The 21,773-nt window shown below is 34.4% G+C and overlaps 1 pseudogene; it reads right to left on the reverse strand.

Annotated features, from left to right (window-relative positions):
- The window catches only part of LOC110328910, a 121,984-nt pseudogene extending 103,251 nt beyond the window's left edge, over positions 1–18,733 (reverse strand).
- Positions 18,734–21,773: the final 3,040 nt, after the last annotated feature.

Below are 21,773 nucleotides of genomic sequence, written 5' to 3' on the forward strand. Positions count from 1 at the left end.
AGGAAAGAAGGAAGGAAGGAAGGAAGGAAGGAAGGAAGGAAGGAAGGAAGGAAGGAAGGAAGGAAGGAAGGGAGGGAGGGAGGGAGGGAAAATGAAAGAAAGCAGGGGGAGCAAGCCTGTGGAGCAAGCCAGGAAGCAGCATTCCTCTGCACCATCTTCTACCTCCAGGTGTCTGACCTGCTTGATGACTTCCTGTCCTGACTTTCTTTGATGAACAATGATATGGAAGTATAAGTCAAATAAACTCTTCATAGAATTACGGTAATCATAATTCTAACAGAAACTTCCCTCTTGTTCTATCACAGTTCATGTACCCAGGACCCCAGAATGTAGACATTTTAGCAGGTACACTCTAATCTGGACTTTGATATGTATCCATAACATGACGGCTCAAGCCAGTATATTTTAAAAGTGGTCGAGAACAATTACAATAGTTTCTAAGTTTAAAGATTGAGAGGAGACTTTAGTTATACACATGCTATCAATTTATATTGTGATAAGTAATTAATGATATAGAAACAGAGCTCTATTATAGTGGCACTTGCCATTCTTCCTTCTGTATTCTATACTGTAGAGAGGAGGATTTGGTTAATAGACCTTCTGGCAACATAGTGGGTGAAGTTTAAATTCATGTAAATCATTTAGAAAACACTCAAATCGTTGAGACCAAATATTTACTTACAACACAAAATCATTGATTTCTTTTGTTTTCTTGTTGTTGCTGCTGTTGCTGTTTTTCTTAACTGGGACAACCAATAACTAAGCAGCTCCTGAGTTTATAGGAATTAAGTACGGACTGGTGAACAATGTTTCTGTTGTTGAATAGACAATACTGAATGTAAAACTTTGAGTTTATCAATTGTGCTAGAGGATGAACGTTCAGTTGGAATTACTGTAAAAAGAAATAACATGATATATAAAAACATAAGCTCGACAGACTAAGTTAAAGAAATAGTTAACATTTTTCATCACAGATGCACACTTGACTCATAATATTGAATGTGCAGTGTCTCAACTTTTAGAGTGTATTATAATTTTATATTTAAGATAGCGTATTCTTCCATAAATATAGAACTTAAATCTTAATGGAATAAAAACAACCTCATGTCTAATCAATGTCTTTTGTTTAGTGAATGATTGTCCTTACTGAAGATGGAATTTAGAATCATGGAGAATTGTGTTCCAAGATGCCAACTCACTAGATATGATTTGCTTCTCAAGGCTGGTAGTGAGGCTTGGCATGTTACCTTTGTCACTAATTTATATAGAATCTGAGTGGACAGAGTAACACAGTACATTTTATTATATCTTGGAACTTCAAAAACAGTAGTTTGGGGTACTACAACCAGTAACCCAAGAGCTCCCAGGGAATAACCACCAACTGAAGAGTACACATGGAGGGACCCATGACTCCAATCAGATATGTGGCAGAGGATGACCTTGTCTGATATCAGTGGGAGGAGAGAACCTTGGTCCTTTGGAGGCTAGATGTCCCAATGTAGGGGAATGCTAAGACATTGAAGCAGGATTGGGTGGGTTGGTGAGCCAGGGGGAGGGGGATGGGATAGGGGTTTTCGGAGCGGAAACCATGAAAGGGGATAACATTTGAAATGTAAATAAAGAAAATATCTAGTAAAAAAAAAAAAACATAAACTTAAATATTAATGAAAAGCATCTCTTCTTTTTTATTGGATATTTTATTTATTAACATTTCAAATGGTATCTCCTTTCCCAGTTTTACTCTACAAACCCTCTATCCCATCCCCACTTAGTGCCCTAGCATTTCTCTATACCTGAGTCTTCACAGGACCAAGGGCTACCCATCCTACAGATGCCAGATGAGGTCTCTTCAGCTCCTTTAGTCCTTCCCCTACTCCCCCATAGGGGTCCCTGTGCTCAGTCTGATGTTTGGCTGTGAGTATCCGCATATTTATTGGTCAGGATCTGGCAGAGCCTCTCATAAGACAGCTGTATCCAAAAGATTAAGACTCATGTCAGGAGCCACAACAACACGTGGCAGGCACTGTAGTATGAGCAGGAAGCTGAGCATTTATGTATCAAGCCCACATAAGTAAATGAGTCTGCATCAAGTCCTGTAAGTGGTATGACTATTTATATTACTTTTATTCTTTTTTCATTCTCAAGAACTTTTAATAATTTATTTATTTATACTTATGTACATTAGTGTTTGGATATATATATATATATATATATATATATATATATATATATACACACACACACACACACGTGTGTGTGTGTTTCTGTGTGTGTGTGTGTGTGTGTGTGTGTGTGTGTGTGTGTGTGTGAAGGGTTTCAAATCCCCTAAAACTAGGGTTACAGGCAGTTGTGACCTGATATATGCATACTGGTTCAATAAATGAGGTCCTCTGGAAGAGCAGTCAGTACTCTTTAACTACTGAGATGTTTCTCTAGTCCCTGAGGCTGTATAAATTTAAATGCTTATCTCACCGTTATTTTTTCTCCATCAGGGCTCCATGTCTTAAAAGTTTCATCACTTCCCCAAACATGATCACCAACTAGGGACCAAGTCTTCAAATTCATGAGACTGTGAGAACACTCATCATTCAAATGAGAAATGCTTTTTAGTGTTCAAGTAGTTATAGTGGAAGGACATATTTTACAGTTTAATGTAAAAAGTAGCAAACAAAGGAAAGGATGCAAGTTATTAAGTGAATATTTCATAAAAAGAAAACAGATCTGTAGATGGAGACATAACTCTGTATTGAAAAGCATTTGCTGCTCCTATGGAAACCCCAGGTTCAGTTCCAAGTGAGGGTGGCTCACAACTCACTCTAATTACAGGTCCAAGGGATCTCTATCTTTCTTCTTGCCCTTCCTAACAGAATGAACACATGCAGTGCAATACACATATACAAGTATTTACAAATACACACAAAATAAAAACAAATAAATCAATAAAAAATAAATAAGTATAGAATAATTTAAAATCCTCTTTTCATTTTCAGGCCTACACCAATTAAATGTAATAATCTTTTTTATTAGATATTTTCTTCATTTACATTTCAAATATTATCCTGAAAGTCTCCTATACCCTCCCCCCACCCTGTTCCCTAACCCACCCACTCCTGCTTCCTGGCCCTGGCATTCCCCTGTACTGGGACATAGATTGTATTCACATAACACATTTAAAGCAATTCAAACATGAACAGTTCAGACCCAGACAACATTTAGTTCTGAAATTTAGAATATAACAATTTTTAACTTATTTGAAGAATGTAGAATAGAATAATTTCACAAGTGCCTTGTGATTTAACACAGTTCACGAAACAATAGCTCCAGACATTTTTTTTTTTATTTAGTACCCTGCATTGAACTTGAACAAAGTTCATTAGAACATGGGCATTAAAATAAGTGATTCACATTATTCTAAGAACAACACCAAAAATATCATAAAAGATATGACATAATAGAAAACAAGAACGTGAGTAAACCTTCAAAGCTTACTACATTACATATATTGGTGTATACCTCATTGTATATATTGGTATTCTGTTATGTTCTTTAGTGGCAACTGAGACATGGTTATTAAATTAGGATAAATGGTAATAGGATTAAATCTGTGTCATTAGTCGATATGAACCAATTTTAACCTATCAGCTACTGAGTCTATGGATATATTGTTCAAAAACGTAAAACTGATCAGATAAAACTTTACTTGAAAAAATATTTATATTGTGGTCACGTTAAATATAATAAAAACATGGAATTCCTTGTCATATGAAAAGAAAACAAAACCTTAGTGTTTTGTTCACCAATGTCTCAAACAATTACTTAATTGACAAATTATATATAAAATATATGTTCATGAATTCTACCAGGTGTTCAGTGTTGAAGTTAGGAATGTTATTGTTGAATAAGGATTAATGTTATTGTTGAATAATGGATTCAGAGATTAGTTAAAATAAACCTTGTTAAGTTTTAAGTGGTAAAAACATTTTACTACTTCCATTGCTTTAAATGTGGAGCTCAAGAGTTAGTACAGAGGAGGTTTGGGAATTATAAAGGAAACCTGCACTTCTGTAGTTCCATGCTAGAAAGTAGCTGTTATCTAAAGGATTAAGAGAGGTTAGTTACCTCAAGAATGACTTGTAATGCTGACAAAAGCAGATGAGGGAAGAGACAGATGCTCAAGATAAAGGGATACAATTTGATAAACCGAAAGAACCCAAGACTTTGCAAAGAGGGATGAGAGAAATTAAAAGCGTGAAACAGGGAAGAAGCAAATTAATTCACTCCTGAAATGTTGTACACAATGCAAATGATGATAAATATCATGAGAAAAAAAAAAGCCACACTGAACAGACTCCTCCTGTATTCATAGATAAATTACTTTCTAATTATACATCCGTTTTCAATTGTAATCTCTGTTGGCATGTATTGTAGAGTCTAGGGGAATTTATGTGAAGATTTTTCTGAGAAGCTACAGAAGTTTCTTTGTCAGGAAAAAATTCATATACACCTATGATGTTATACTTGATATACTTGAAGAATATTTCTAGAGAGATTAACTATGAGACATAAACCTACATAGAAAATTTAGGCAGTGAAATAGCAGTTGGTATTTCTTTTCTCATTGTCTTTGAGGTTTAAAGAATTACTGTTTTGAAATTTTTTACAGAGATTAATAATATTTGTTTCTAGTTAATAACACTGGCTACATAGTAAATACTTATTTTTGTTAGTTAATATTTCATTTATTTTCTATATAAGCTTGATTACAGTCATATAACAAATAATATATATCAGAAGAAAAGGCAGGAACACTATAACATCATTCCAATGTATTTTATCTTTTGAAATTTAATTTATGCTACAGTCATTTCTCACTTATTGTACAAAACGTTATATATAGGCAACAGCTTTTCACTGTGGCACACTACACACACACACACACACACACACACACACACACACAAAACATGCTACTTTGTCCCACTGTAAATCCATGCACATTAGGTGGCATGTTAATTGTTAAACAATTAGCAAAATATTGTAAGATTGTAGCATGTAAACATTGTTAAATTTTATTATTATTATTATTATTATTATTATTATTATTATTTTGGAATGTGCAATCAGCTGAGTAAGTTGTTCATATTGATCAAAGTAAATAGTGCTTTTATATCATAATATTTTTGTCTTTTTAAATTTGAATTCAAAGACTAACAATTATTTGAAATTGCTATTATGTAATGAATAAGTTTTCCTGTACTGCTAAACTCAAAACTTAAACAAACTCTACCTATTGTTGTTTGTGTTCTAAAATGTTATTATAAATAAGCATCTCCTTTATGTTTAAGTTACACCTTTGGTATTTATAGTTAAATGTTTTTGTATGAAAAGGTACTTTGCAGATATATATATATATATATATATATATATATATATATATATATATATACACATTTCTTTTTTATTGGATATTTTATTTATTTACATTTCAAATGTTATCTCCTTTCCCAGTTTCCCTTCCTGAACCCACCTCTCCCATTCCCCTTCCTATGAGGGTGCTCCCCCTCCTACCCACCCACTCCTGCCCCACCACCCTGGCATTCCCCTACACTGGGGCATCAAGCTTTCCCAGGACCTAGGGCTTCTCCTCCTACTGGTGCCAGACTAGGCCATCCTCTGCTACATATGTGGCTGGAGCCATGGATCCCTCCATGTGTACTCTTTGATTGGTGGCCTAGTCCCTGAAAGCTCTAGGGGCTCTGGCTGGTTAAAATCCCAATGCAGAGACTTTTATGAAAGAATATTATATGCATGCATGTAGTTATAAAGTTTTGAAAGAAGAAAATTTTACAATCTTGAGAGAAGAAGAGGGAGAGGAGGAGGTAAAGGAAGAAGAAAAGGAGGAGGAGGAAGAGAAGGAGGAGGAGGAGAAGCAGGAGGAGGAAGAGGAGGAGAAGGAAGAAAATGTAAGAATTTAGCTACCACTGGGCCCCAGCAATCAACAGACTGAGGCAGGAGAATAGAAATTTAGATTATCCTTGTAATTTTCAAGAGACATTCTCTCAAAATAAAAGGCAAAAAGATTCCTAGAAATACAGTTGAGCATCGGAGATTGTATAGATTGTATAGCATGCACAAAGAACTAGCTTCATTAGGTATTAGGACCCCTAGCCTCAAAACAAGCATAAACAAACAGAAATTACAGTCACCTTTGTGAGTGACTTTGGGAGCTTAACCTTGTTGAGGAAATTTCAGAAGTGGGTTCAGAGTATACATCTGAGAGGTTCTCCCAGCCTGAAGGGACAGCTTCCTGAGTATTTACAAAGCTAGGATCATCAGTCATTGGTTGAAAGCTGCTCCCTGGGAAATGTATTTCCCCACACTTCCTGTCTAACTTTGGGGAAGGCAGGCTATTGAAATTGGAAAAGGCCTCAGGCAAAGGGACCAGATGTTTGCAGTGGTGACTAACTAGCAGCTTGCACTGAAGGTCTACAAATGAGGAAATAAGGTAGGGGAATGATCTGCTCCTGCTGCAAGGCAGTGTCTGCAGAAAGAATCCTGAATCTGTGGGAAAGAGATATGTATTAGCTCAGCATTGTTTCATGTTATAGAGAGAATTAATATGTTTACAAAATTCTGCTATAGTCTAAATAATACGTTTTAAAGTCCTAACTGTGTTTTAAGAACAACATAAATTTTAATATTCAAATGTTTATAATTTAATGTTATAGTCATCATTTCTAATAAGTATGTTTTATAGAGATGAAAATTTCAATTTTTTTAATATATAAATATTTTCTTCAAATTCAAATATATTAATATATGTAGTAAAGTAACACAACTTTCTTTTTAAAAACTTTTTTTTAAAAAAAGGTATGTTTAATATACTCAATATAGTAATCTTTACCTGGCCAAAGATATTTCATAAATCAATGTTGTACTCAAATGAAAAATATCATCTCAAATATATATTAAAGAAAATAAATTTTTTCTTGGTTCAAGTAAACTACATTTTTATTACTTGAATTTGTTTTCACTCCAAAACACTTAATTCATATTCAAGTTTAGTGTATTATGTTTATTTTAACATGCTCAATCAATTATTTATCTAACATGTTTCATTTTAGTTATTTTAATATTCTTTGTTTTAACTGTATTTAAAACCAAATATAGATGAAAATCCTGATGTAAAATACAGAAATTATAATGTCTTATCCAACATCATTTGATATAATACAATTATTTTAAAGATGAGAAACAGAAATTTGAGTTCTTTGCTTTTTTTAGATTTTTTTAATGGTTACATTATAGCTACATTGTAGCATAGTTTCTTCCAGCTTTCATTAAAATTCTCTCAAAGCATTCAATTTTAGGACTAAAATCTGCAGTGAAGATTTGTATGCTTAATAACCATAGCATTGCACTTACTTTAAATATCCCAAGGGTATTTTCTTTTGAATACTCACTTTTAATTGAGATGATCCCTTTGTAACATGTGTGATACAGTACCAATTCTCCTTTCATGGTGCTTGGACTAATTCACAATCACAGTACATCTTCAGGTTTCCTTTCCTTCCTTCCTTCCTTCCTTCCTTCCTTCCTTCCTTCCTTCCTTCCTTCCTTCCTTCCTTCCTTTCTTTCTTTCTTTCTTTCTTTCTTTCTTTCTTTCTTTCTTTCTTTCTTTCTTCCTTCCTTTCTTTCTTTCTTTCTTTCTTTCTTTCTTTCTTTCTTTCTTTCTTTCATTTTTTTTCCAAAATGTCTTAACCAGCCAGAGGTGCTATTCACTCAATTAATGTTTCCTAAGTGAATTAATTTCATCACAGTTTTGCTAACTCCAGTTTTACTGAGGATCTCTGGACCGGAATGTTCTGTTTTCACCTCCTGTATTATTTTGTTTCCTGACACCTGATCTTCTCAGTGTGAACTATTTAAACTGCCTTGTTAAACTTACAGTACCCAACATCATCCAGGCAATGGTTTAAAACTAATTCTTATTGTAAGGTTATACTGAAATAAGCAGAAAGATTGATTGTGACAAAGATTAACATCCCTGAATGTTATAAAACTCATGTGGTAGATCTTAAAAGGAACTCACTGACATCACTGGGGCTTCTTTGTCTCAAAACATCATGTTGAGGCATTTGTTGGTTTTGTTTTCTAACTTATAGGTCCTGTTTGTATATGCCATGTTTTCCAGTTTGAGTTCATATGGGCTTTCAGAGTGTGTAAGCATGTGTGTATCTGTATCCATATGCATTTCTAATGCTTTATCTTTGTCTCATTTTCTTGTTTTATTTTTCTATAATATACTGGTTTGTTTATCTATCTATCTATCTATCTATCTATCTATCTATCTATCTATCTATTTATTTATTTTGCTACTGTTTTTTGGATGCCTTTTTGTGTTCTAAGCAGAGATGTAACAGGTTTGGATTCAGTTGGGTGGGGCACCAGGGAGGAAGTTGGAGGAGTCGGGGAAGGTAAAACTGTAATTGGAATAAATAATATGACAACTATCTGTTTTACATAAAACACACACATACATGTCCACACACACATAAAACTTTGAAGAAAGGTTAAGAAACTTTAGGTTTTCTATCTGGATATGTGAAATTGGACAAATTACAGAAAAATATCTTGTTTCAGTTTCTGTGATAGAAGTCTTTCTCTGTATGTATTTTTTCTTACTCATTCTATGGAGTACACTAAACTTAGATCATTCTTACGTATTAATGAGTTCATAATTAGATAAATCAGCATTAATATGAATAGAAGTTACATTCATAATTGACTTATATTAACTATAAGTGGCCAATGAACTCATTGTGATTGTTTGATCCTAAAAATAGAAAAAATAAAGCTAAATTAAATCAATTAAAATTAATTAAATTAATTGGGGCATGAAGGTTTACAGCCACACTTCTGTGGCATTGGTACAGTTGGAATTCATGATAGAATAAAAAGGTGAATTTGCCAAGGTGCGCTGATAAGAAATTACTTCATGCAGCAGATCTAGTCTAAGATGTTTGATGGGGAGGGGATAAGAGAAGGGCTATCACACTGTGGGGACATGAGGAAGAATAGAGGCTGGCCGGCAGAGAAAGATGCAAAGACACAGAGAAAGAGACACAGAGAGAGAGAGACACAGACAGATACAGGGAGTCAGAGCCAGAAGAGACAGAGACAGGCAGAGATGGGGGGGCATGAACAAGACAGGGAAAAAGCAAGAGATCAGATATGTGACAGAGGAGGACTCATGGAGGGGTTTACTGTGATATACCTGGCACACTTAGCTGCAGAGAATGATGACTTAGGCTTCTGCTAGGTCCCCCCAATGGCTGATTGCTAACAATGCCCACTACTGAAAAAGAGTGTCTTTTTCTGGGCTTCTTGGAACAAAATGCTGAAGAAATCTGAACATATGCATTCCCAGAACACTGCTTCATCCCGGATGCTATGTGACCAGCTAGGTGCCTTAGACTTTGTAACTTCTCTGTCAACTAAAGCTGTGACTTCCCTTAGTCAAAATAAATCCTCCCTCCCTTAACTGTTTCGTCAGGTTATCTTCTTATCACAATGATACAGAAAGTAACCAAGAATTATGGACATTCAGTTTAAGAACGTGGTTAGCCCTATTTTCTAGACTGTGACCAGGAAAATCATGACAAAAATGAAATGGAATGGAATGACATGAGAGCCTGTGAAATAATTGTCATCAAAATTAAGTAAAATTAGAAGATTCATGATATCAAACATGAAGTTATACTTTTATTGATTAACTGTCAAAGTTTCTTAGGAAAAACTTTATCAATTACATACAGTGGCTTAAATATAAGTAGGCTAGTTTACAGGAATTATTTAACAACAGACTTTGAGTTATGATTTTCTGTTGCTCCCCTTTCTGTTGGTTTACAACCGATATCATTTCTGATCTACTAAGTAGCTAAAAATAGATAATTCAATAGTATTAGTTATAGCATGCAGAACAATTGCAAGAGGGTTAAGATTTTGTAAAAAGTTGATGAGAGAAGTGTTAATATGATACACTGTTGATGCAAAAGCTAAAGTGTGAAGGTTTTTTAATCATCCATTAAATGTTTATGTTTTATAATTTAAAACTGTGATATAAACTACATCCCTATACACATATCATTAACAATAAAATATGGCCTTTTACTCTTTAAACACACAAAATTCATAGATATTGTAGTATAAGCATCATTCAATTTTTAACATTACTGACATTAAAATCATAAAATATATAATCCTACATTGTCTAGCTATATGAATAATCATTCAAAATATAATAGGTTAATCCCAACTTAGCATTCACAAGTCCTTGGGCTAATTCAACACATACACACACACACACACACACACACACACACACACACTCGGTTCCCCATGACGTAATTAACTAGGAAAAATGTAAATCAACTTGTGTATGTGTCTTGGTCCAGTATTCATGAGAATTGTTTTGTGCAGAATGTGAGAAGATTTTTAAAGGAATGTTATAGTGCCATAAATTCAATTAATTTTATAAATGATGATTTTATAAATAGTGAGGCACTGAGTGATTTGGCTAAGCAATTCATTCTCTGAACAAATATATAATCTGAACTCATCAAAAGCAATGCTTTATAAATCATTTAATAAGATAAAACTTGCAAAGAAGGAATAATATATCATGCGAGAAGATGTAAGGAGTTCACAGCAAGATATTGCTGTATTTATTTTCGAGTGACTGCAATTGATTCTTTTTGATTTTCAATGTACTCAGTAACTAACATTGACTTTTAAGGAGGAAATGAAATGTTTTATTGTGGAATAAAGAAGCTAAGTAACACAGGAGGCCTAAGGGAAGGATGCTTGATTCTCACTAATGGAAATAGAACAGACATGAGGAGGCTGCTAGAAAGAGGGGGTTGGGTCAGGTAGCAGATGGGAATAGGAGCAGCAGGTGCCAGCTGTGTGTGTGGGGGGGGAGGGTAGAGGGAGTGAGACAGCTGGATTCTTCGAGGGAGGCATCTGTGAGATGAACTAGAAACCTAGAACAATGGAAAATTCCAGAAATCTATGAGGGTAACAAGGTTAGACCAGCAACTTAGGATATGAAGCCTGAAGCAGCCATCTCCTGTTACCAGGCAAGACTTCCCACGGGGGTGGGGGGGTGGGAGGGGAAGGGGACCCAAACCCAGCCACAAAACCTGTGACCAATAATTTGTCCTGCCTACAAGGTGTGCAGTGGTAAAAAAATGGAACAGAAATGGCAGGAATGGCTGGAACTGATGACTGGCCTAGCTGAGAGCCATGCCATGAGAGGAAGCATATCCCTGGCTTTGATCATGATATTCTACAGATGAAACCCTAGCATAATTGTCATCATAGAGGCTTCTGCCAGCAACTGAAGAAAACCAGATGGCTCACTCAGCAAACATTACGTGAGTCCTGAGGAAGAAGAGGTTAGGGACGACACAAGAAAGCCTACAGATTCAACTAACCTGAGCCCATAAAGGCTCACAGAGACTGAACTGCCAACCAGAGAGCTGAACTTCTTGTGGGGCTCCTACCAACTGGAGGACAAGCTGTTTCTGACAGCGGTTGCCTTCCTGTAGGTCCCTTTCCCCTGAGTGGACTTACCTTTTCTAGCCTCAACAGGAAAAGATGTGCCTAGTCTTCCTGCAACTTGATATATGACAAGGCTGTTTGATATTCAAGGGAGCTCTCCATTTTCCTGAGGAGAAAGGGAGGAGGGGTGGAAGGGGGAGGGGTGAGGTGAGAGGAAGGTACTTGGATATAGGGCAGCGGAGAAGTTTCAATCAGGATGCAAAGTAAATAAATACTTATCAATCAAAAGAGAAAAGAACAATGACATGTTTTGTGGAATAAAATATAATTTAAATTAATCATTTTAATCATATGTAAAATACCAGTTTCAAAAGAACGATATCATATATCATATTTACTTGGAGGATTAAGGAAGGTACAACTGAGTTTGGCTGCCACAATGACTGCAGCCCTCTGAGCACCAACTGGAAAAACTGTATACAGTCATGCTTGAAATTAACTTTGGAAGAGTTAAGGAAACTGGGAAGAAAAACATAAGTCTCTGATGTTAGTATAATACAGAGAAAAGCTTCTTTGAAAAATGAAGCGAGAAAGAAACAGCAAATGTCACAGTCTCTCGATTCTAAACACCATTGTGCAAAATGGAAGGGAAGGTGTTTTCCCTGTCACTACAGTACTGAGGCAGGGCAGCACGTTACAGTAGATGTATCTGCTGGATGATTAGAATACAAGAAAGAATGGAGGGGAACCGGGGTCAACATATTCTGTGAAGGAATATGTGTCAACTACTATTGAGAAAAGATGGGATCCTCATCCCTTATTAGGGGAGTAATAAATAAAATAGATATAAGCAACGGTAAAATATGTGAAAATACAAGGAAACTCATTATTTTGTAATATAACTTAAAAATAAAAGGATATGAAAGTTTGATCTTATTTCCTGCCATAGACAAACTTCACTTCCGAAATATCCTAGCACTGCTACCATAGTCCCAGGACACAAATCAAAGCTTTAGCACACCGCCCCTTAGAAATCTTTATGAGAAAAAAATAATGAAGCTTAGAATTAGAATCCAGCACCCAAAATGCTATGCTGACCTTGAGCTCCAGGTAAAGTTGACTACCAATATCAAATGACTGACAGGCAACAAATGTGTTAGATAGGAAAATGTATCCCTTTTTATTTCTGTACCTTTAGCAGAAGGGGGTAGCAGGGCATGGAAGCTACCATGTGGTTTTGCCTTGAAGCTCAGAGCCAGGGCTGATAGGGTAGCTTGTTGTACTGGGCATTAGCAAAACCCCAGAACAGAGTTTCTGAACTTGATATAATGTGAGGTAGATGGTTCAGATGTGAGACTTTTGCATCATCTCTGGTGTCATTAGAATGTACCTGAAGAATATTGTGGTCCAAGAATATGTAAACCACATGGATAGAGAAATGCAGAGAAGCCTAACTAAACATGATCTTTTATGGCCATGCAAAGGTTCTACTACATGTTCCTCCGCTGATGAAACATGTTTTTCTCTAGGACAGTTGAGTATGTGTATTTGTTTGATTGTCTGTGTTTGTGGGTATGTATATACCCACACATACACCCCTTCTCTTTCCTAGTAGGAAATTCACGTGTTTGGATGGATTTCTGTTGTATCATGAATCACTTCCTTAATATTACGCAGGTTATTGTGAACTCCTGTTTGACTCAGGTAAACATCGGTAGCTATAATATTGTCTTTACTATGATGGTTTCAACTTAACGCAGCAGAACATTAATTTATACATTTGCTGGGCCTGGGATGTAGAAACAATTCATACCTTAAAGCCTGAAACATAACAGCAGACTTATAAAACCAAAGACTTGTCAAATTTCAGCAATTCATATCCCAGACCTGCCTGGAGAAGAAGGTGTAGGGACAGACTGATATGCTATGTGATAATATAATTACAATGAGTTTCACATACTTTGGAAATCATTATCACTTGTTACTAGTTGCAATGGCCCATCACATTGTGGACCTCACTCCAATCCAGATATGAACATATGTTAGCATCATGGAGAATTGGCTTATGGCATATCCGTCAGACATTGCTACCCACAGATCTGTCCTGACAGACTGGGTTGGTACACTTTTAGTAACCTTAGCAAACTAAGCTTGGTGACAGTCTAAAGACAGGCATATCCTGTGATATTTACTCATCTGACACTGAACATTATGAAAGCATCCTGCCATCTCTGCCCAATGTTGAGGGTTTGGAGGGGGATTAGTAAAGAAGATTTATTAGTGGTGGCATGATTATAATTTGATGACAGTAATTACAGTTAGATGTATATAGTATTGCACAGCAGGGAAACCTTACATAACAGTACTTTTCTATTTGTAACTTATGTTGCACAGATGAAAATAACTCTTGCAGCTATAAACATAAGTTTGTAGAAAAAATTGTGAATAAAAATATGGAACTGACACATTTTGGTTATGTATGATAATTGATTTTAGTGATGTCTATGGAAAACAAGGTCATTTAGAGACTACAATTTTGGGATAATTGCATGCAAAAACATAAAAAAATATATAGTTAGATAGAAAGAAGTAAGAATTCCTAGTGTGATATTGCACAGTAGGGTAACGATAGATAACTGTTATGTTCTGAATATTTTATAATGCTGCAAATAAGTTTAATGTTTTCACCATAAATAAATGTTAATGCTGGACTACATATGTTTAACCAGATTTAGAGTTCATACACTATATGCGTATATCAAAACACCACACGGTACTTCATTAATATAATAATTTTGTTTTAATTTCAGTTAGATATTTAATGTTGATAAGCACTTGAGTGATACTGAATAGCAACATAAAAGGGGTTTTTTTTTTAATTTTTTTATGCACTGAATTGTTTCTTTCAACAAATATATTTCCTTAAGCCCTAAATTTTCATTGGATAAAAATCTCACTTTGGGGATTGCAAGGGAGTAAAATTAGTATAAGATACGGAGTTTAAAAATCATAGCTTCCAATTACTGTCCATATAAGAAAGACATGTACCATGTAGGTGTGTCTTCTTTCTCTCTCAGCTTCTCTTCCTCCCTCTTACTCTTGCTTCACTGTTTCTTTCTTCCCCTCTTCTCTCCTCCACAGAGAAATGGCTAACTGGAATTTAAATACAGAGCCTCAGTACTAACTTAATCTGCTTGCTGAGTCCTCAGTTTTTTGTTGTTTTTTTGTTTTGTTTTTGTTTGTTTATTTGTTTGTTGTTTTTTGGGTTTTTTTTTTTTTTTTGGTTTTTTTGTTTTTGTTTTTTTTGAGGCTGTCCTGAAACTCACTTTGTAGACCAGGCTGGCCTCGAACTCAGAAATCCACCTGCCTCTGCCTCTCAGGTACTGGGGTTAAAGGCGTGCGCCACCATGCCTGGCTTGGGTCCTCAGTTTTGTATGCCTTCTCCTCCTTATCTGTGAAAGATCAGTTACCTTTGCTTCTTTCTTACTGGAATATTTTTGTTAATCTGTGGTACCCAGGTCTATAGTCATAGTTCTTTGAAAGGAAATATATGTCACAGGAACCCTATAGCTTCTCTGTCCTCACTCAGGTTTTGCCAGGGGTTTTTGTATATAAATGATTTTGATAATATTAGTTATAAAAGCTAAAAAGGTACGTTAGTAGAGTTGAGGGACTTTCTTATGTGCCTTTATATTCTGAAAAGTAATTACTAGAATGGCAGATGCAGGAGAGCTTGAAACTATTCAGAAAATGTTACTTATTCTGGCAATTACCGGAGCAATTTTGCAAAATTATATAAACTAGGGTATGCCTTTTTCCTAGAAAAAAGAAAAGAAACCATATTAGGATTCTAGAACCGTAAACAATTGGGTTGAAAGAAAATGTGAATGAGAAACAGGAATTCTCTTTTACAATTTGCTGTCTATGTATTAATGTATGTGAGGACTAAGCAAGAGGTAATTTGAACCTCGTGATTTTCTGGAGATTATCTATGAGAACTTTTTATTCTAAATGTAAATGTCCTATGTAAATGGCCCCTAAGAATAATAGTGCACGTGTTATCATTCTGCATGATATTCAAGGAACACAATAAAAACAGTTACATTTCCTTTTCAAAAATGTTTAGTTAGTTATAAATCTCTATAAATTATGAAATTCTTGCTCAAGAGATATTTGAATACTTTAGAATTTAAATGTCCTAAGAAAATTCCTCAGATATTTTGAGTAATGAAATATTACAGAGTTTAATATGATCTACGAAATAGAATTTTACATTTAAAAATAAAATTGAGAGTAGTCTTCGTAATTTAATTTTTGGAAAAAAATTCTTTATTTTGTTCTTGAAATGAAACTTAACAGTAGTAGAATGTGGTGGTGTAGTCCTGTAGCTCCAGCCATGAGATGAGCCAGATATTCAAGGTTAGCCAGGATCTTATCTTATAAAAATCTTCTCTGATAAAATCATAAAGACAAATATAAAGACTCATGATAGTGTGAAAAAAAAAACACTAATTTTAATAGGTAAGAAAATCTCTTACTTAAATCCTTCAGGAGAGCCAAGAAAGTTATAACAGTTGTAGCAGGGAGATTAAAAGACTGTGCTAGACAAAGGTCAGTAAAAATGCTATATTTCATGTCTATATTTTAGAATTATTTGAAGGCAGGAAAAATACCAGAAAAACCTGGATATTGGAGAGATGAAATTATGAAAGGAATTCATAGAGTTAAATAAGAATATAACAATATGTTGCATGTGCATGGAAATCTCAGGGTAACAGTGAACTTTGTATGTTAATCAAATAAGAAAATTAATAATTGTTTAATTGGTGAATAAAAATTAAAAGGTAGATGGAGATGAAGGACTCAGGGAGACAGCCTAACTGTTGCTAGGGACATCAGCCTCAAAAGAAACATCAACTTTAACTATATATGGATGGAAATGTCTTCATTTTATTGGAGGAAATAAATGGAGAGAGTCATAGTTACTTTTTAAAGAATAATAGTAAAAAGTCATTGATACAAAGGTTCTTACTCCTCCTTCTTCTCCTCCTCTTCCTCCTTCTTCCTTTTTTTTTTTTTTTTTTTTTTTTACATTTTTCTCTTGAATATAATCAACAAAATCTAAAGATCCTCTTGGAAAAATAACAGTGAAGGTATAAGATTTTTGTTTAGTTTTTACTGGATCTATTTTACAATAATAGATCTGCCATAGGAAAAGCACATGAACACTCATATATAATGGTCCTTGAGAGAGAGGCCTGCTATCATGGCTTAAGATTGTATACTTGCCTCTTCAGGAAGTAAGAGACATGAGGCAGGCTTGAGGATGGGCCTGCATTATCTGAGGCTAACAATGGTAACGTTGGACTCAGAACAACCCACAAACACAGACAACACAGTGGCACTAAGTTTATATTTCAGACGTGTGGTTCCATTTATAACTACCTCGTCTAGCATGAGAAGTGTACCAGAGTATTTTTGCTTAGAGAATACAATAGAATTTATCTTAGACTGTTAAATAGCCAGAGTTGTCTTTAAAAGGAAAATCAAAAGAAAATCTTAGCCTTGCTTGAGACTAGGCTTGCTCTAATATTTCAGATAAGGCCATTTCTAAGACCAAAATAAATATCTTCTTCCTCAGTGAATAATCACTGATATATGCTGTGAAGGATCAAGAGTACTCATGGGAACAACTTCTAATGAATAGTGCAAAACTTCTGACAGAATATAGTGACAGAAATATAAAAACAATGAATTTATATTTTAAGTAAGTTTAGTAGACATCAATTATATAAATAAAAACAATTCAGAAATAGAGCAGATAAATTTTGTACAGGGACTAAAATAAAGAGCATAATACCATTCTTAGAGATGAATATGAAAATATAAAAATTAGATATATAAAATAGAAAAAATTAAAGGAATAACAGCTGAAGAAGTTTCTGAATTTAAAGAAGATTCATTTAACTGTGTAAACAAGATGAAAATAGTACAATCGAAAGGTATGGGGATTATTTAGAGTGCTTACATAACATAAACAGTCAACTAAATAAACAAATCGTATCTAAATGGAAATACTACTTAAAACATGATAGCAAAAATACTTTTAAACATTGGAAGCACACAAATATAGATTCAAAGTTCTATAAAGCCTATAATTTCTAAATGTCATCTTAATATGGAGCTATTATAATCATAATGACCAAAAAGAAAATGAATAAATCAATCCCATTAACAGATAACTTGATGGCTAAATAAATATATCAAATTCAAAATATTTTAATAATATATAAGTTAATTATAATGACTTAAATATGAAGGTAGTAACAATAATAATTACATTGGTTAGGAGATATGTACTATTTGTCAGCTTTAATGTTGAAATTCTTATAATGTGTATTAATTTTAAAAAAATTCACATTTATTGGCTTATATAATAGATTAATCAGTTTCAGCAATCTCAAACCCAAATTTGAAAACATATACCAATAATTTTTTAAAGTGCCTAAAATATACGATTACAGGAAAAATCTTATAACCACAAAATGGTAATATAAGGATAAGTAATTTGCATGTTTGTCTTCTGAAATACACATGTGTAGAGTAGGTTACAGTTGCATTCAAATATACATATACAAAAACTATATTTTGCCTACAAGAGATTTATTTAACTTTTATGAACATACATAAACTTAATGTGAGCATATACCCAAGAGATATTCTAGACAAATATAAATAAGAAAATAATTGCACGTACATACCAAATCAACTATAAGTTAGAATTATATAAGCGTACAATATACAAAGGACACTACAGTACAGAAATATAACAATTATAAATATATGTTTGATGATTGATAATAACTTTTTTTTATAAACAAAAGGACTTCATATGCCTAGAACCTATTTAATAAAAGACCCACCTTGTAAGGAGGAAATCCTGGAACTGGAGACTTATTTCAGTATCTCAGTGTAGAACATTTGCTTACTTGATACAGTGGCATAGATTCAATCTTTAGCACCACAGAGAGAGAGAGAGAGAGAGAGAGAGAGAGAGAGAGAGAGAGAGAGAGAGAAGAAAGACAAAGAAAGAGGAAGAAATACAGAGCCAGAAATAAAGAATAATCTTGCTTTGCAACAACAACAACAAAAGATCAACTTACGTCATTGTTTAAAGATGTACTATATCCACAATGAAAGGCTTAGGAGGCACTGTAGGAATATATATATATATATTCCTACAAATTCCTATAAATATATATATATATATATATATATATATATATATATATATATATATATAAAACAGAGAAGTTCATTACTTGGCTTGACTCTTAATTCTTACTCAGTAAAGAGAAACTTTCACATCCTTTCTCTACTCAGCTGCAAATATTCTTAATTTCCATGCCTTCTTTTTTCTGGGAACTCTCCTCACACATTTTGATAAGCTGTTCTTTTAGACTAATTTCATTTTTAAATTATTTTGTTGAAATCCAAGAAACTAAAAAAAATAAAACAATACCCCACACTATACACAGAAAGATCATGTTACAGGATACAATATAAGAAAAAAAGAGGGATTGCAAATCCTGTTTGACTCAGTCAGGATACAGGTCATTAGGAAAGAATAGAAGTCAAAGAAAAATGGTATTTGGGAAAGTAAAATGTAGTAAGAAAAAATTTAGAGACCCCAACTAGACATTATGCACAGAGAACTTGGAACACTTATCCCTAAATGGGATCTCTCTAACAACTCCCTCTATGCAGGCTCAGTGAACCTCAGAACAAATGCAAGCGTCACTTTGTATCTGGAACTCCTTCCATGGGTATTTTGTTCCCTCTTCTAAGAAGGATCAGAGTTCCCACACTTCCGTCTTCCTTCTTCTTGAGTATCATGTGTTTTGTGAATTGTATCTTGGGTATTCTGGCTTCTGGGCTAATATCCACTTATCAGTTAGTGCATGTCATGTGTGTTTTGTGATTGAGTTATCTCACTCATGATGATATCCTCCAGATCCATTCATTTGTCTAAGAATTTCATAAATTCATTGTTTTTTTATAACTGCATACTACTCCATTGTGTAAATGTACCACATTTTCTGTATCAATTCTTCTGTTGAGAGACATCTGTTTTTTTTTTTTTCTACCTTCTGGCTATTATAAATAAGGCTGCTATGTACATAGTGGAGCATGTGTCCTTATTACATCTTGGAGCATCTTCTGGATATATGCAAAGCAGAGACTGAAGGAATGACCATCCAGAGACTACCCCAATTGGGAATCCATCCCATAAACAACCACCAAACNCAGACACTATTTTGGATGCCAACAAGAGCTCGCTGATAGGAGCCTGATATAGCTGTATCCTGAGAGGCTTTGCTAGTCCCTGACAAATACAGAAGTGGATGCTCACAGTCATCCAGTGGACACAGCACAGAGTCCTCAATGAAGGAGCCAGAGAAAGTACCTAAGGAGCTGAAGGTGTTTTCAGCCCCCTAGGAGGAACAACAATATGAACCCTCAGAGCTCACTGGGACTAAACCACCAACCAAAGGAAACACCTGATAGGACTCATGTCTCTAGCTGTATATGTAGCAGAGGATGGCCTAGTCAGTCATCAGTGGGAGGAGAGGTCCTGGGTCCTGTGAAGGTTCTATGCCCTAGTATAGGGGAATGCCAGAGCCAGGAAGTAGGAGTGGGTTGGTTGGTGTGCAGGGTGAGGGGATAGGGGATTTGTGGGGGGAGGGAACTAGGAAAGTGATAACATTTAAAATATAAATAAAGAAAATATCTAATAAAAAAATTAAAAGAATGCAAGAGCCCGAGGAGTTGAAACCTGGAGTTGACACCAGGAGAACAAAGCTCTTAAACTTGAACAGAGCTCTTGTGAATTCACCAGGATTGAAACAGCATGGGACTGGGTCTGTACTTGCCTTCCCCATGTTCTCTGCATTTGTACTATGGCTTCCAGTTTAGAGGGTTTTAGGATTCGTGATCATTTGAATGCATGGGTTCCTGACTTTTGTGCCTAATACTGGGCTCTTTTCCTTCTGTTGGTATGTCTTGTCTAACTTCTTTTTTTTTTTTTTTTTTGATAGTAACTTTTATTAGTTGTTTAGAGCTCAGTACACATTCTGCTGCTCATTTAAAATGGCTTTTCACAAATACGGTATATAGCACAATTTGAATCACACTGTATTACACTCCAGAAGAAAAAAATTACATACTAAATTAGTATATTTTAAAATTTCATATAAAGAATTTTCACTGTAGGTACAAAATTACAGGTACTTGGTTTTTTTCTTTAATAATTTTAAGACATCATAATGTTTAATGGTAAATATTTCTAAGTATATTTTGATTTATATTTCAACAATATTTTCCTTATACTTATTTAGCCTCTGTTTATTGACATTCATGCAAAAGAGCACACAGTCCAAATGCAACTCAACAGTGATCTCTCCACTTCTTTTAAACTACTATAGTAATTTATACAATTAATAACAAGACAGCCAGGCATTGGTGGTGCATGCCTTTAATCCCATGGATTTACTTGGAATAAAGAGGCAGGTCAATTTCTGAGTTGGAGGCCAGCCTGGTCTACAGAGTGAGTTCCAGTAGACCTACAGAGCTACACAGAGAAACCCTGTCTCAAAGCAAAACAAACAAATAAAAAGAATAAAACAAAAATTAGATCAAGTGATGGCTTACGTGATTTTAGTATAATTGAGACAGTAAAGTCAAAAACTCATATGAAGCAAAAGGTACTCATTTAAAAATAAACATTTTGTTTTGTGCTTATAATTTTGCTGTTTTATGAATAATATAGGCAACATGATTCTTAGTATCTCTTTTAAATTTGTGTATAAAAATAAAATCTTTAACATTTCATTTAATTTTCCAAGAAAGATACTATTACCATTTTAAATGGCAGTGAGCAACTGAATAAGAATTCAAAAAAATCAGTTGCACAAATAACATACATATACGATGATATAACAGATAAAGTGTTAAGTAGGCAATTAAGAGTACCATACAGTATTAGCTGTATTTAAGAGATAGAATTCTCTTTTTAAATTCAACAATTTATTTATTGATTGATTGATTGATTGATTGCAGGTTTTCTGACTATTTATTTATTACAGATTTTATTCCCCTCCCAGTACACCCTCTGACTGTTCCACATCCCATTTCTCCTCCCCATCGCC

This window comes from Mus pahari, chromosome 11 (assembly GCF_900095145.1).
Source record: "Mus pahari chromosome 11, PAHARI_EIJ_v1.1, whole genome shotgun sequence".
NCBI lineage: Eukaryota > Metazoa > Chordata > Mammalia > Rodentia > Muridae > Mus > Mus pahari.